The sequence below is a fragment of the Chiloscyllium punctatum genome, chromosome 5, assembly GCF_047496795.1.
Source record: "Chiloscyllium punctatum isolate Juve2018m chromosome 5, sChiPun1.3, whole genome shotgun sequence".
In the NCBI taxonomy this organism is placed as follows: Eukaryota; Metazoa; Chordata; class Chondrichthyes; order Orectolobiformes; family Hemiscylliidae; genus Chiloscyllium; species Chiloscyllium punctatum.
The window spans coordinates 13,655,482-13,672,180 of record NC_092743.1 but is presented as its reverse complement, the minus strand read 5'-3'; positions in this window follow the sequence as shown (position 1 = coordinate 13,672,180).

Sequence of the window (16,699 nt, the reverse complement as noted above, 5' to 3'; positions counted from 1 at the left end):
CCTAACTGCCCTCAAACTGAGTGGCTTGATGAGCCATTTCAAGGAGCAGTCAAGAGTCAACCACATTGCTGTGGGTATGGACCCATATGTAGGCCAGACCAAATGAGGACAGCAGCTTTCTTTCCTTAAGGACTATTAGTGAATCAGATGAGTTTTTAACAATAATTAATTATCATTTTCACATTGCCTATTATGAGGGCTATGGTTCAATTGGAATGTTTTCTAACTCAGTTGGAATTTCACTAGTTGCCATTATAGGACTTAGGATAATTTAGACTTGCAGAGAATTTTGATGAAGAATTATACTGGACACCAAACATTAACTCTTTCTCTTTGATAGAATCCCTGTAGTGCAGATAGAAGCCCACCATGTTCGCACTGACACTCCAGAAAGTACCCCATCCTAACCCCGTAACACTGTATCTAGCACGGCCAATCCACCCGGCCTACATGTCTTTGGACATTTTAGGTGGACGCACAGCACATGGACTGTAGCAGTTCAAGAAGGCAGCTCACCACTACCTTCTCAAGGGAAACCAGGGACCCAGCCAGCAACGCCCATATCCCATAGGTGAATAACAAAAATAAATCCAGTAAATTAATGATATCATGCTCTTTTAAACTTAGTGATAATTATGATTTGTGTTCTGTCTCAAAGTACTCATTTTTATTAGTAATTTTTAAAAAATTGACAATAATTGCAAATAATTAGCTCGTGATTTGAATTTAACATCATTATACAAAGAATGAAAGAACAAAGAACAGTACGGTACTGGAACAGGCCCTTCAGCCCATCAAGCCTGCACTGATGCACCTTTCTAAATTAAAAACCTTTTGCCTTGACATGGTCGGTTATCCAGAGTTTAGATTAGAGTGGTGCTGGAAAAGCACAGCAGGTCAGGCAGCATCCAAGCAGCAGGAAAATCGTCCTGATGAAGGGCTTTTGCCTGAAACATCGATTTTCCTGTTCCTCGGATGCTGCCTGACCTGCTGTGCTTTTCTAGCACCACTCTAATCTAAACTCTGGTTTCCAGCATCTGTAGTCCTCACTTTCGCCATGGTCTGTTATCCCTCTATTCCCTGCCTGCTGATCTATCTGTCAAGATTTCTCTGAAACATTGCTATTGTATCCATCTCCACCAACTCCTCTAGCCATGTATTCCAGGCACTTACCAGACTCTGCCTCCCTCAACTTTTTTGAACTTTCCCCCTTTTACCTTAAACTTATGTCCCCTTGTAATCGCATTCCCAAATCTGTGCCATGTAATTTCTACTTTGAGAAAATGACTCTGACTAGCTATTCCACCCCTGCCTCTCATAATCTTGTAACCCTCTATCAGGGCATCTCTCAGCCTCTGACGTTCAAGTGAAAACAGACCAAGTTTGTTCAATCTCTCCTTATGGCTAATACCATCCAAATCAGGCAGTATCCTGGTAAACTATTTCTGTACCTTCTCCCAAGCCTCCACGTTTCTTCTGGTAGAACATAGAACATAGAACAATACAGCACAGAACAGGCCCTTCGGCCCACGATGTTGTGCCGAACTTCTATCCTAGATTAAGCACCCATCCATGTACCTATCCAAATGCCGCTTAAAGGTCGCCAATGATTCTGACTCTACCACTCCCACGGGCAGTGCATTCCATGCCCCCACCACTCTCTGGGTAAAGAACCCACCCCTGACATCTCCCCTATACCTTCCACCCTTCACCTTAAAATTATGGTAGTGTGGGTGAGAGGTTGGATTAGGATTAAACTCTGCCTATCATTTCTCCGTCCAAGTCTCCAGCCTATCTATAACCTGATGTATCCTCTGGCAATCCACCGCTGCCCCAGTCTTTGCAAATTTACAAGTGATACCACTTATATTCCCCTCAAGATAATTTATACTTTTCTTACAAACAATAGGGGTCACAGCACAGATCCCTGCAGAACGCCACTGGTCACAGACCTCCAGTCAGTAAAGTACCCTCGAACCGCTACCCGCTGTCTTCAATGAACAAGCCAATCCTGTATCCATCTTACCAGCTCACTGTGGATCCCATGTGACTTCACCTCCTGTGTCAGCCTGCGATGAGGTACCTTGTCAAAGGCCTTGCTAAAGTCCATGCAGACAACATCTACTGCTCTGCCCTCCTCAATCATCTTTGTCACTTCCTCAAAAAACTCAATCAAGTTTGTGAGACGTGATCTTCTCTGCACAAAACCATTTTGCCTACAGCTAATAAGTCCATATTTTTCCAAATGTGAGGAAATTCTATCCTCAAGAATTTTAATAATAATGGGGAAGTTAAAATTGCCCACCATGAGAACCCTCTTGTCTTAACATTTTTCCATAATCTCTCCACATATCTGGTCCTCTATCACCCTCTGACTGTTGGGAGACCCTGTAACGCAATCCCATCAAAGTGATTGCACCCTTCCTATTCCTGAGCACTACCCATGCAGCCTTGATGATGAACCCTCCAAGGTGTCCTCCCTCAGGACAGCTGTCATATTGTTCCTTATTAGTAACGCAACTCCCCTACCTCCTTCCATCCCTGTCTATTTTGCCTGAAACATCTAAATCCCAGAATGATATGATGCCAGTCTTGTTCCTCCTCTCAACCAACTCTCTGCAATAGCTACAACATCATAGTTATATGTATTAATCCAAGCTCTCAGTTCATCTGCCTTACTCTGTCATACACCTTGCATTAAAACAAGTACACCTCAGACCACCAGTCCCATTGTGCTCATTAACCTCTCCCTGTCTCAGCCTTACTGGCCTCAGTCTCAGACTGCTCCTCATTCAACTTATTTGCTGATCTGCTGCTCTGGTGCCTACAACCCACCACATAAGTTTAAACTCTCCAAAATGGCACGAGCAAACCTCCCTGGCAGGATATCGGTGCCCCACCAGTTTTGGTGCATCCTATCTTTTTTGACTAGGTCCCACCTGCCCCGGAAAGCATCCTGATGATCCACATACTTGAAGCCCTCTCTCCTGCACCAGCTCTTTAACCAGATATTTAATTGTGCAATTGTCTTATTCAAATCCTCACTGATACACAGCACAGGAAGTAATCAGGTTATAAGTTTACTCGCTGAGTTGGTAGATTTGTTCTCAGACATTTCGTCACCATGCTATGTAACATCATTAGTGAGCCTCTGCTTGCTGTTTATCTGTCTCGGTTTATTGTGGTGGGTGATATCATTTCCGGTTCTGTTTCTGAGAGTTTGGGGTAAATGGGGCCCAAACCTATATGTTTGTTAATGGAGTCCCTTTTGTTAATTGTTTGAATGCCAGGCCTTTAGGAATTCCCATGAGTGTCTTTGTTTAGCTTGTCCCCGGATGGATGTATTGTCCCGGTCATACTGGTGTCCATCTTTGTCTGTGTGTATGGATACCAGTGATAGTTGGTCTTGTCTTTTGGTAGTTACTTGGTGCTCATGTATCCTGGTGTCTAGTTTCCTGATTCTGATATGCTCAAAGCATTGGCTCTCTTACTCCTTGGATGCTGCCTGACTAGCTGTGCTTTTCCAGCACCACACCTTTTGACTCTGATCTCTAGCATCTGCAGTCCGCACTTTCTGCTAGCTTCCTGCCCAATTGTTTGATATAACGTTTGTTGCAGTCCTTGCAGGGTATTTTGTGCATTCTGATGGTTGTTGGTACGGGGTCCTTTAAATTCATCAGGAAGGATTGTGGGCTACCATGATGCCTAGGGGCTGGAGTAGTCTGGTCATTATTTCTGAGATGCCTTTGATGTATGACAGGGTGGCTAGAGTTTCTGGGGGTGTTGTGTCTTCCTATTTAGGTCTTTTGTGCAGGAATCAGTGGACTGTGCTTATCAGGTACCTGTTGTTCCTGAAAGCATTGTATACGTGTTTTTCCTTGGCTTCTCATAGTTCCTGGGTGCTGCAGTATGTTGTGGCTCATTTAAGTAATGTCCTGATGCAGTTCTGTTTGTGGGTGTTGAGATGATTGCTTCTGTAGTTGAGTATCTGTTCAGTGTGTGTGTGGCGTTCCAGTAGACGCTGGTCTGCAGCTCTCCATTGGCTTTGTGTTCTATTGTGACATTTTACTGAGATTCCAATCCTAAAGGTCCCGCTTTTCAAAGTCCTTCCTAGTTCCTGATCTCCAGATGCAGAACTTCATCTCTTTCTGCCTTTGTCGTTGGTACCAATATAGACCACATCCTCCGGCTGTTCACCTTGCTCCTTCAGAACATCCTGTGCCCGCTCTGAGACATCCTTGGCTCTCGAACCAGGGAGGCAACACACCATCCGGGAGTTTTGCTTGCAGTCACAGAAACATCTGCCTATGCCTCTGACTGAAGAGACTCGATCACTATTGCAAAGCCTACACAATTATGGAAAACATAATAATTAAATATTGCAGGAGTCTTTCAATACTGGCATCACTGTGCGCACTATAAGACCTGGGCTCAATAGTTTCAAAGTTAGAAAATCTTAAGAGAATGGTCAGTAATCACAGAGGATAAAAGGATGAAGAGTTGAAATGCAAAGAAATTAATGTAGCTAAAAATGGAAAATAGGAACATAGTAGTGGAGATTTAGAATTGCGGGAATTTTACTTACAATGTGTTGCTTTGTTTTGGAGAGTTCGTAGGTTGAAGTCCCACTCCAGAGGCATGAGTTATGTTCTTGGTCAATGCTCTCAGTGCAGTACTGGAGAAGCCCCATACTGTCAGCAAGGCTGGCTTCCATTTGAGGCATTAACCCAAAGCCATCTCTGTGCCTTCAAGGTGAGTGTTTTGCCAACATGGCACTATTTCTGAAGTGTACATTTGCAGGTCTTATCAGAATCCTGATTAAAGTTTATTCTTCAACTAACCTCACTATAACTGTCTTTACTGATTATTCCCATGTTGCAGTCTGTCTTGCTTTGAGCAAATTAGCTGCTGTCTTTCTTACAGCAACACTAATTCAATATCGCTGCACTGAGTGTAAAGTGTTTTGATCATGTACAAAGCTATATCAACTTGCTTTCAATAGCAGAGGCAGGACTTTTTCAGGGAAGTGTGAGTCACAGAATGGAACAAAATATTAACTGCCTGAGTCCTAGAACAGGTTTGATCATCCTGCAACTGGGAATTTTATAAATGGGAGAGGAAGGGGAGGCCGATTTCCTTATTTTAAGCCACTTTCAGTCAATTGCAAAAATATTTTTATTTCTTACTATCATACAGCTATCAAACTTCAATTAAAATATTGTACTAGTCAAAATTATGGAGGTAATTATCAGATTTTCTTAAATAAAAGAAAAAAAGAATTTTATTATTCCTAACTCCAAGAAAAATAATAAACTTCGACATCAATCACACAACACAGGTATTACATTTAATCGAGTGAAAGTGTCCGGAATAGACAATAATAAATGTCACAGTTTAAAAGTCCACAGAGACTCTGAGGTGTTAGATTTTAACCTGAGACCACAGTTTTTTCAATTACTGATTTACATCTTCACTCATAGAGTCACAGAGATGTACAACACCGAAACAGACCTTTCGGTCCAACTCATCCATTCCAACCAGATATCCCAAATAAATCTTGTTCCATTTGCCAGCACTTGGAAAATTTCAAAACTCTTCCTATTCATATATCCATCCGGATGCCTTTTAAATACTGTAATTGTACCAGCCTCCACTACTTCCTCTGACAGCTCATTTCATACATGCACCACCCCTTAGGTCACTTTTATATCTTTCCCCTCTCACCCTAAACCTATACCCTCTAGTTTGGACTCACCCACCCCAGGTAAAAGATCTTGTCTATTTACCCTATCCATGCCCCTCATGATTTTATAGATCTCTATAAATGTCACCCCTCAGCCTCTAATGCTTCAGCGAAAATAGCCCCAAACTATTCAGCCTCACCCTATATCTCAAACCCTCCAACCCTGGCAATATCCTTGTACATCTTTTCTGAACCCTTTTGAGTTTCACAACATCTCTTTATTCTAAGGAAGGACATACTTGAAATGAAGATGGTAGAGTGAAGATTATCGCAACATAATTCCCAGTCAGAATTGGATGTGAATTGGAGCTATTGCACCCATGTGCCAGCTACCATAATGCTTGATTGTGCAGTGTTAGGTTGTGCATGTCTGTTGAAGATTGAAACTTTCTGTGCTTGTTGGGTAGGCCTCGGAGTGGACTCAGGGAAAAGTAAATGAAGTGTAGATGTTGTTGGGAGCATGAAATGGTGATTTTTAAAAAAGTGCTATGGATAACTTATGTTACTTATAAAGTTATCTTTACATTGTTCTAAGATATAACAGATACCATACCAGCCTTATCTTTCTCATCTTGACTGGGTTAGATGTTCTGATAAAAAAAAATTCATGGTGCGTAGCTGAAGTGCATCATCATACATGTGAAACATATACTTGATATTTTGAAATAATATATGGATGAGTAGCTTTGCCATTAATTTTTCAAGCTTTGTTTCATAATTTAGGTTCTGAATGATATGAATTAGCCTTGTTCCTCAGTATACATTACACACTGGATTTCTACAAAGCAATGGAACCCTTATTATGCTGTTGTGAATGAAGTTTAATTGACGCACCTGTCTACTTACATCTTAAAGTAAATGAGGGAAACCACTTCCGTAAGTATGAAGCCAGTGCTAAGGGGCCATCCATTTTGCTTTCAACATCGGTATACATCAAATATAAATTAAGTAACATTGCACGAAAGAATCCTGAAGTCTTTCAGGCGTTTTACCAATTTCACTCTATAACTATCCATCAAAGTGGTGTATTTGGTATAAAACGTGAATGTTGCTTCACCCTGACGTAATTTTTAATGTTGTCTAACCACCATCTTCACCACCATTCGCAACTGTGGTGTCCACGTTCTAGAAATTCCTTCTCTCTCTCTCAAGATGATCCTAAAAATTTACTTCTTCCGCTAAGCTTTTGGACATCTGCTCTAATATCTGCCTCAGTATCATTTTCTTTTAATAACCATTCTGTGTGTTGTACAGGTTGTTCTGCTATAACACGCATTTCGTTCATACAAGTTCACTGTAATGGGATTGATGAATTGGGGACACTGTTTCTAAAGTGCGAACTTTTAAAACATGTGTTGGCTGTAATGCAATTACATCGCCAATACTTTAAGCGGTGTTTCTAAAGTGCAATTTTTGTATAACATGGGGTTGCACATGAAAGCAACATAGAAGAATTACCTGTATGAGGTAATGGGTTGGAAAGAGTCAATGTTGGAGACAGCATTCATCTCCATCCAATCTAATGATTTCATGAAGTCTTGACTGGTTATGAGCCAGAACAACTTAGATCTTGTGGAGTATGGAATTATATCTGCAGGTCTCCTCATAGTCTTAGGAATAATTCTAACTTGTATGCACTTACCATAAACGACATCCTAGATTAGATGGTGCTGGAAAAGCACAGCAGGTCAGGCAGCATCCAAGGAGCAGGAAAATCGACGTTTCGGGCAAAAGCCCTTCATCAGAAATTGATGGCAGCTGCTGTGTTTTCCCAGCACCACTCTAATCTAGACTTTGATCTCCAGCATCTGCAGTCCTTACTTTCACCTTATAAACTACACCCTGTTAAAACAAGAGTGTTAAGACTCACTATTGGTTGTTCCTCTGCCAAATAGGCCTTTGGACCCAGTCAAGGAACCAGACTGGCAGGACCTCTCTATCCACAATACCCTCTGTGAAGCACCTTGGGATGTTTCCTCATGTCAAGGGCACCATATAGATTAGATTAGATTACTTACAGTGTGGAAACAGGCCCTTCAGCCCAACAAGTCCACACCGCCCCGCTGAAGCACAACCCACCCATACCCCTACATTTACCCCTTACCTAACACTATGGGCAATTTAGCATGGCCATTTCACCTGACCTGCACATCTTTGGACTGTGGGAGGAAACCGGAGCACTCGGAGGAAACCCACGCAGACACGGGGAGAACGTACAAACTCCACACAGACAGTCGCTTGAGGTGGGAATTGAACCCAGGTCTCTGGTGCTGTGAGGCAGCAGTGCTAACCACTGTGCCACCGTGCTGCCCAAATATAATATTATCCCTCTTACCTGTGTGGCCATACAGCAACGCAAAGTTCCCAATAACCTCAACTTCTGCAAGTGTGTCTCTCTATGCAAAAATATTTAAATAGTCTTCACACATGCTTAGGGGAAGATGTGGAATAGTGTGACTTGAGTCGTAATCCAAAAGAGTAGACTAACGCTGGGCAGACAGATGGCAGCTAATGGAACTTAACTTTAATTAATAAATCTTGAACTGAAAGCTGTCCTTAGTGAGCATGAAAGTATCATCAATTGTGTTTAAACAAAAAATATTTCTGGTTAGTAAATGTCATTTTGGGAAGGAAGTCTGCCAACATTACCCAGTCTGAGCTACGTATGATTGCAGACCCACAGAAGTGGTCTTCTCTTGCTCTTCTTTGCCATGTGTTTCAGTTTCTGTAATGACTCAGCAATTCATTCAACTCGAGGGCTGTTCGGGAAGGGTAACTTAATATTGAGTCTGTGATCCACAGCCCATGAGGAACAAGAATAAGTAAGAAGGTAATTTAATGGGTTTTGAAAGGCAAAATAAACAATTTAGAGGCTGCAGGAAAAGCAGTTGGTTTTTGTTGATTCGGTCTTGTTTTTTGAATTAAACAGCCACTCACTATCTAATCAGCTATCACTTATCGTGCCAAAGTTATAAATCACACAACACCAGGTTACAGTCCAGCAGGTTTATTGGTCAGGTGATGACGGAGCAGCACTCCGAAAGCTAGTGCTTCCAATTAAACATGTTGGACTATAACCTGGTGTTGTGTGCTTTTTAACTTTGTCCAACCCAGTCCAACACTGGCTCCTCCACATCATGGTTATCCTGCCATAAGCCTGTGTCATCTCTCACTGATGTTGTACATGACCGCTTTGCACTGTGCAAGGTGGACCTCTTGTGTGATATTCCTAAGCCTCTGGAGCTTCGAAATGACTTTGATACGTCTTAGCAATGACATATTCCTACCCTTACCCTTGCTTGTCGTCTGCCTGGAGGTCGTCATTTCTCACAACTACAAAGTCATGCAAAGTCTTCAGGTTCCATATCATCTTCAACCTGAAGTTGCCAAAGTGGGTCTCCTTTTGATTTTATCACTGCCCCTTCCGAAATCTTTTTTTTTGAAGTGCAGACTTAGCGCTTTGAAATCCAAGGATGGTGCCTTCTGATAAATTATCTCTTAACCGTGACCCAGTGGCCAACCTCTAACACTGAAGTCAGATAGTTCAAATACCATTCCATCATGTACATTACCTGGAGCAGCGCTTACACTATAGGAATTGCTGCATTGTCCCAGCAACCAGCTTTCAGGTGAGGCATTAACTTGAGTCCGTCTCTGCTTTTTCATGTGGATGCTGTTAATGCTATAATAATTGCATAGTTAATGTTAAAGGTAAACAAGTCTGTGGTCTTGATTGATTAAGTCCCCGAGCACATCTGGAAAGAGAAAACTGTGATCCTGCAGCACTGGTGGATAAGAGGCAGGAATATGCAATTTGCATTATGAGAATAAACCCACTGTCAAGATAAAGATCTATGTCTAACTTTATCCATTATCACTTGGCTTGGATTCATCTGTCAAAGAGCTAACGTTACTCTTTTGTAGAACAGGGGCGATAACTCCATTGTCCAGATCGATATTTACTTCTCAATTAACATGGCAAAACTTGCTGATTATTTGGTCATTAACACGTTGCTGCTTGTGGGAATGTACTGTGCACAAATGAGCTGCTATATTTCCCACATTACAGCCGTGTCTACACCTCAAAAATTACTTCATTGTGAAATAACTCCACAGAGGCTAGTATCCTGTCACCCAGTCCCCCTTTATTTCTACATGGAGAGTCCTTGACCCTGATCCATCTCCCTCAGAGCCAGCTCTCAGAGTGAACAGAACCTCTAACACTCCTGTTTATATCTGTCTGCCAGGATTCCCCGATTGGACCAGGTTAACAGCCCCAATCAGGGAACTCAGATTCTATGAGGTCCAGTTGGCTGACCTCATTACAATCACAATAATTTGATATGCAATACTCTGGGATGTTCGAAGGGAGATTATTCATTTCTTACCTGTAGACTTGATGTTGTTCCTGGCTCCTTAGTTCTCAAACTGGCGTGAATAGATGACCTTAAAGCCGCTGCAATGCACAGATTCCCTTCATACTTCACACCAACATTTACATTCGAGCAACTCAGAACAAGACATAAATGATGTTTCTCATTCTCAATGTCACTGGTTGGGACCTGATAGTGTTACACAAAAGGGATGGATTAGGGGTGAGAGGGAGATCATTATGTCAAGCACCTGCTGTCAGAATGACTGACTGGGCAATGTTTCACAAGTGGAGACAGGACCATATAGACTGTTAAGGCTGAGGTTCCTGTCTTATTAAAACCGTGCTGCTTATTCCATGAGTGAATATGTCTATCCTCTGAATCAAGCTCCAAGCATCACATGAGCTGAGTCAAAAGCTTTCGGCCATTTAGTATGGCAGACAAAAAACAACTAAAGGACAGAAATTATTCTTTCTATTACTCTATGAAAACCGAATACACTTGCATCAAATTTCTTGTTCTGCAATCCTAATGGGACATTAAATCATATAAAGTAAAACATCTCTTTGACAGTTAAAACAGTAGAGAAAGGGATTCACTCTGAGTGCATTTGTGCAATGACATTGTACATTATTTTATACTCATTTTATTGAATTATGTTCTTCAGAACTGCAAGAATGCAATAGTCCAATAACGACCATGCCACTTATATTTTAATGCGCTTGAGTTAACTTAATTGAACTAATGGGACACATTGTGATCAGCTTTGTTTGCACAATTTTACTAATTTCATGCTCAAACATTCTTTTTTGCCAAAGCTAACAGGGTGTGCAGGAAGAAAAATATGCACTTTGATGATATTCTTTCTTTACTGCTGAAGTGCTGAGTGAAGTGTTGGTGCTCTTGTTATACTGACGGGCATGACAGCCAACATGGCGGAGAGAGCTCGGTGCTGTTGTCACTAAGCGACTGATCCAAAGACCCAGGTCTGCCTTTACGTTTCTCCACTTGAATCCTGCCATGGCAGCTGGTGTAATTGGAATTCAAATAAAAGTTAAGAGCCTCACGATGAATATGAAGCCGTTGTCAATTGTTTGTGAGAAATGAAAGCCTTCCAGTTTTTTATTTGTTCACAGGATGTGGCCAGGCCAGCATTTATTGCCCATCCCTTATTGCCCAGAGTTAGAGGTCAGCTAAGAATCAATGACATCACTGTGGGTCTGGAATCATAGATAGGTCAGACTCGGTAAGGATGGCAGATTTCCTTCCCTTCTAACCATTCTCGAACCAGCTGGGCTTTTCCCATCAATGCTAATCCTTAGACTCTTAATTCTATAATTTTGTTGAATTCAAATGCCAACGTCTGCTGTGCAGGATTTCAACCTGGGTCCCCGATACATTGTCTGGGTCTCTGGATTAACAGTCCAGCAATTATACCATTAGGCCATCATCTCTTCATAATTTCCTCATGTCCTTTCGGGAAGCAAACTGTTGCCTTACCTGGTCTGGTTTGCACGTGACTCCAGACCACAGCAATGTGGTTAACTCTTAATTGCCTTCTGGGTAATTAGGAAATAGGCAATAAGTTCTGGCCCATACCTACATTCCATGATGATTTTTAAAATATATATAAACATGGGTTTGATGGGCATCCACTCTCATCTAAGATGTCAGGAGAATTTTCATCTTTTTTTTGCCGAGTGTTTACTTCAAATGGCAGACAATGGGCTGAATATGTTTTCTTGGATAAGTCTAAGTTTTTTTTTGGAGGTTTCTTCGCTGCAAGGCCTAGTGAGTTCTCTCACAGTATCTTACTAACTTAGCCTCATTAATTACCTATCGTGCCCCCATGGTCACTCTTACGTCTGGTTTCCACTCCATCCTACCACATGCCATTACTGTAACATCTCGTCGCTCAACACGTATCCTGGAATTCACCAGCATCCCATGCCCGTGTTGTGGACCAGACAAAACTCCTTTCAAATATATTGAAGCAATAACCTGGACCCTAACTTTTATCTTATATACCTTATTTATAGGCAAGCATAAGGTGCTGTGTTCCAGATGTAACTCGATTGTTTAAACTACCAGGCTTGAAGCAAAACACATTTTATTTTTACAACATTGTTTAAGTACAAACAAAAGAATTGTTATGAAAATGTGGGTGTACTATCCCTTTAAGAGAGTAAAAGCTAGCACCAAGTGACAGCACCAGGTGTTCTCAATAAGACACAATATAATATGTGGTCCAGCTACTGAAGTAGCTAGGGTAGCTGGTTGCCTGGAAACAACAAAACAGGTTGAAATTAGACCAATCAGTTCAAATTGTACCCCGCAAAATATCAAACTCCAATCAAGTTATAATTGAGTATATTGACAATCTTAAATGTCAATGACACAATCTGATTCTTTGGGAGAGAAGACCAGGGAAAATTGAATAGTTGGGAAGAGAACTGCCACCAGACCAACAGCTGTAGACTGCTAGTCAGAACTCTCTGAGAGGTACCTGTCTAGAGAAGAAGTTTAGACAGAAAAAAACCTCAACACTGACCTGGACAGCCCATCTTCCAATGAAAATAAAGAGAAGATTTGACTGCTGGTTGGTTTTAAAATTTGAATTATTCTGTAAATCTTAATTGGGTGTTTTATCAGACTAGTTTTATAGAAGGGAAGGTAAAAGATAGGTTAGAGGAAGGAGTTGTAAATAGGTGTTAGTTAATAATTTTCTATTATACTTTAAGAAATAAAGTTATTAAGTTTTACTTTAAATAGTCCTTGGCCACTCAAACCTTTACAGATTATGGAATGGGATACATATTTTCTGTGTTGCTGGTTTTAAATTAAGCAGGAGGGTTTATCAAATGTCATAACAGAAAGAAGAATTGCAATAACAACTCCGTTGGAAAATTTAACAGAATAATTGATTATTTAATTCCTAGACACAGCTGTTCCAATATAGTAACATCCCATAAACACACCCTTGGCAAAGACAAATTCAGTAAAATAGATCATCTAGCATGCAATTCTACAGTTCAGGAGAAAAGAACATCAAGAGAAGACTCAGAGAGAGAGAGAGAGAGAGAGAGAGAGAAAACTCAAGTGTTTTACTTTAGCAGGGACAGATGCCTAGTAACTTCCAAACCCCAGCAGCCACTGAAAGTTAGTCAACGAATCCTGGTTCAATGGGAGCTTGACACCACCCATCAGGCTGCTTCTTTTGTTCCAACATTTTTTTAAAAACCCAAGGCCTCACAAACTGTTGGCTTAGTACAGACAGCTTTGTGCCTCTGTCTCAACTTAGATTAGACTCTCTACAGTATGGAAACAGTTCCTTCAGCCCAACAAGTCCACACCAACCCTCCAAAGAGTAATTCTTCCAGACCCATTCCTATACCCTAAATTTAAACCTGATTAATGCACCTAAAGCTATGGACAAACATTGACTGGCTGGAACTGCCTTGCACAGTTCCTGCCATTTGCCCAGACATGGCAGATGGGGGAAAAAAAATCAGTGCCACCTTTGTGGGCAAGAACCTGTAGGTCTTTTTGGACGGGCTACTTCATAAGCTGTCCTTCCTCTTCCCTCAGGTCCAGCAGAGGAGGCTGCAGCACCTGCTCTTGCCAGTCTGATGCCAACCATCAACCTGAGCTACCTGAGGATCACTGACTTTCTCTACTCCACTGTTGTCAGTGGCACCACCTTCTCTCCTATACCTCATACTCACACTCACTCTCTACTCCTGTACCCAACCCCACCAAGGCACATGCTCCATCAAGCTCATTGCTATCTGCAAAACCTTTCCTCCTTGCTCTCAGAACCACCACCACTCAACCAAACGTCCAACACCACTAACTCTACATGCTCTTTGCACTGCCTCCACACTCGGACTAGCCCGTCACCCACTCCCTTCTCTCATTGCACCTGCCTCTCTCTCTCTCTCTCTCTCTCTCTCTCTCTCTCTCTCTCTCTCTCTCTCTCTCTCTCTCTCTCTCAATGTGACAGAAAAGCAGCCCCCAGTTGGGCAGCAAGAGTCAAAATAGGTGGTGGGCTGCACAACAATCAGTTCCTCAGTCCTTCTGAGGAGAGGATCCTAACTCTGACTGTCTCTGAGCAGATTCAGCAGAGTGTCATTATAATCTAAAACCAAGTTTAATTTTTATTTCATGATATTTTGCCTTCAACTCCCTACTGTACCCGCAGGCATCAAGACATGTCCTACCTTTTATCGTACTTGAATCAGTCATTTGAACATATGAGTGTATTATACTGAAGGGTCTTGGGGGAGAATGTTATATTATTTCCTGGCAGGTCAGTATTGTTCATGGGAATGAAACTACTCAGGGCTGAAATTGATCTGCTGATTGTGAAAAACATGCAACAGAGTATTGGCCAGCCTGTCAAATAGAATGTGGTGTGAAACGGTTTGACAATTGTGCGTAGAAAAGGTGAAACAGTAATAACCAAAATTTCAGAAACTTTACAGATGAAAAATATGCATAACCAGTGCATGGATCTCTGATCAGTGTGTCAAAGGCAAGGTCACTATGGTCCTACCAAACTCTATGTCTGCTCTCTTATTAGAAAAAGGGCAACAATTGGTGGTTTAACCTGAGGGTCACCATGCCTCAGATGAGAGGAGAGGTTGAAGAGGAGAATCCTTCACTGTCACCTCAGTCAGTGTGGAAATTGAACTCAGGCTTTTGACTTTATTTTGCAAAGCAGCTGTCCGGCCAGCTGAGCTAATCACCCAGCATGTATGCACACAATAAAACGAATCATCAACGTGTAAAAGCATGCTCCAGCCTCAACTAGAGTATGGCATTCAGTTCTGAGCAGTACAGTTCAGGGAAGAAATGAAGGTATTAGAGAAGGTGTGAAGGAAGATGATTTCAGGGTGAGGAACTTCAGTTTATGTTGATAGATTGGGGAAGTTAAGACTATTTTCTTTGGAAAAGAGAAGATTAGGAGGAAATTTGATTGAGGTGTTTGACATTGTGAGGGCTCTGTAAAGATTGGATAGGGAGAAACTCTTCCACTTGGTACTCGGAGCAAGAACGAAAGGGCACAAACTTAAGGTAGTTGCCAAAATGAGTAATGGACAGGCAGGAGGCTGGAAGAACACAGCAAACCAGGTGGCATCAGGAGGTGGAGAAGTCGATGTTTTTGGGTGTAACTAGCTCCAGTCCTGAAGAAGGTTTATACTCAAATTGTTGACTTCTCCACCTTGTGATGCTGCCTGGCTTGCCGTGTTCTTCCAGCCTTCTGCATGTCCACTTTGGATTCCAGCATCTGCAGCTTTTTTGTCTCTAACCAAAATGAGTAATGGAGACAAAGGAGAAACATTTTATTGCAGCGAGTGGTGACGATCCGGAATGTTCTGCTTGAAAGTGTGCTGGAGGCATTCACGAGGGAATTGGATTATTGTGTGATATTATTGCTTGAGAAGAAGCAATTTGCATTTTTTTTTAGGAGAGGATGGGAGAATGGTACCTGGTGAGATGCTCTCTCAGAGAACAAACACAGACAAGATGGACTGTGCTATAATAATTTGACAATTCTGCATTTTACAGGGCCAAAGCAGAGAGGCAGGGAGATGCAGGAAGGCAATTCAAGAGATTGACGGCCTAGACAATGAAAGGCATGGACGCTAACTGAAGACTGACTGAAATCAGACGTTAACAAGAGGGCGCAAATAAATGGGTGCAGATATTCTGCAGGCCCATTGGGCTAGAGGAGGTCACAGAGACAAGGAGGAGCAAGGATCAGAGATTTAAAGGCAAGCTGATGTAGATGAATGAGCACAAGGCTGGTAATGGAATGGAGTTCGTTGTGAGGTGGAGGTAAGACATCGATGGGAAAATTTGAGTGACTTCAAGTTTAGGGAGCGTGGAAGACAAGACAAAGCAGGCTTACATGGGTATGATGGAGTCTGGTGGGAAAAAAAGATACGTACGAGGATTTCCCAACAGCTGAGCGGAGACAGAAGTAATCTTGGTCTTAGTGATGTCACAAAGATAGGGTCATTCAGCTGAGATCAAATGTGACCCCAAGGTTGTGAGGGAAGTGGTTTAATTTCAGCCAGTTGCCAGGGAGACGGATGGACATGATGGTTTGTTTTGGGAGTGGGAACCAAAAAATGATGGCTTCAGTCTTCCCAATATCTAATTGGAAGACACTCTTGCTCATCTAATCCTGGATGCTAGAGAAATAGTTGGACTATATAGTGACAGTAGAGGAGTCAAGGGAGATATCTCAGAATAGTCAATCCTGAAAGATCACCACCAAGACTCCTCAGCTATATCCCTCAGAACTCAGAGTTGTGTTCCACCTGCTTTATCCACCTTCAGACCTTTCAGCTTCCCCAGCATCTTCTCTTTCTTGATGGCTACTATACTCATCTCTGCCCCTTTGACTCACTTGAAGTTCCGATATGCTGCTGGTGTCTTCCACTGAGAGAACTGATGCAAAGTAAAGTACTTGAAACATTAACTGAATGGAGAGTTGACAAATCTCTTGGACAAGATGCGTTTCATCCCAAAGTGTCCAATGAAATAGCTAGTGGATATATTAGTGACTATCTTT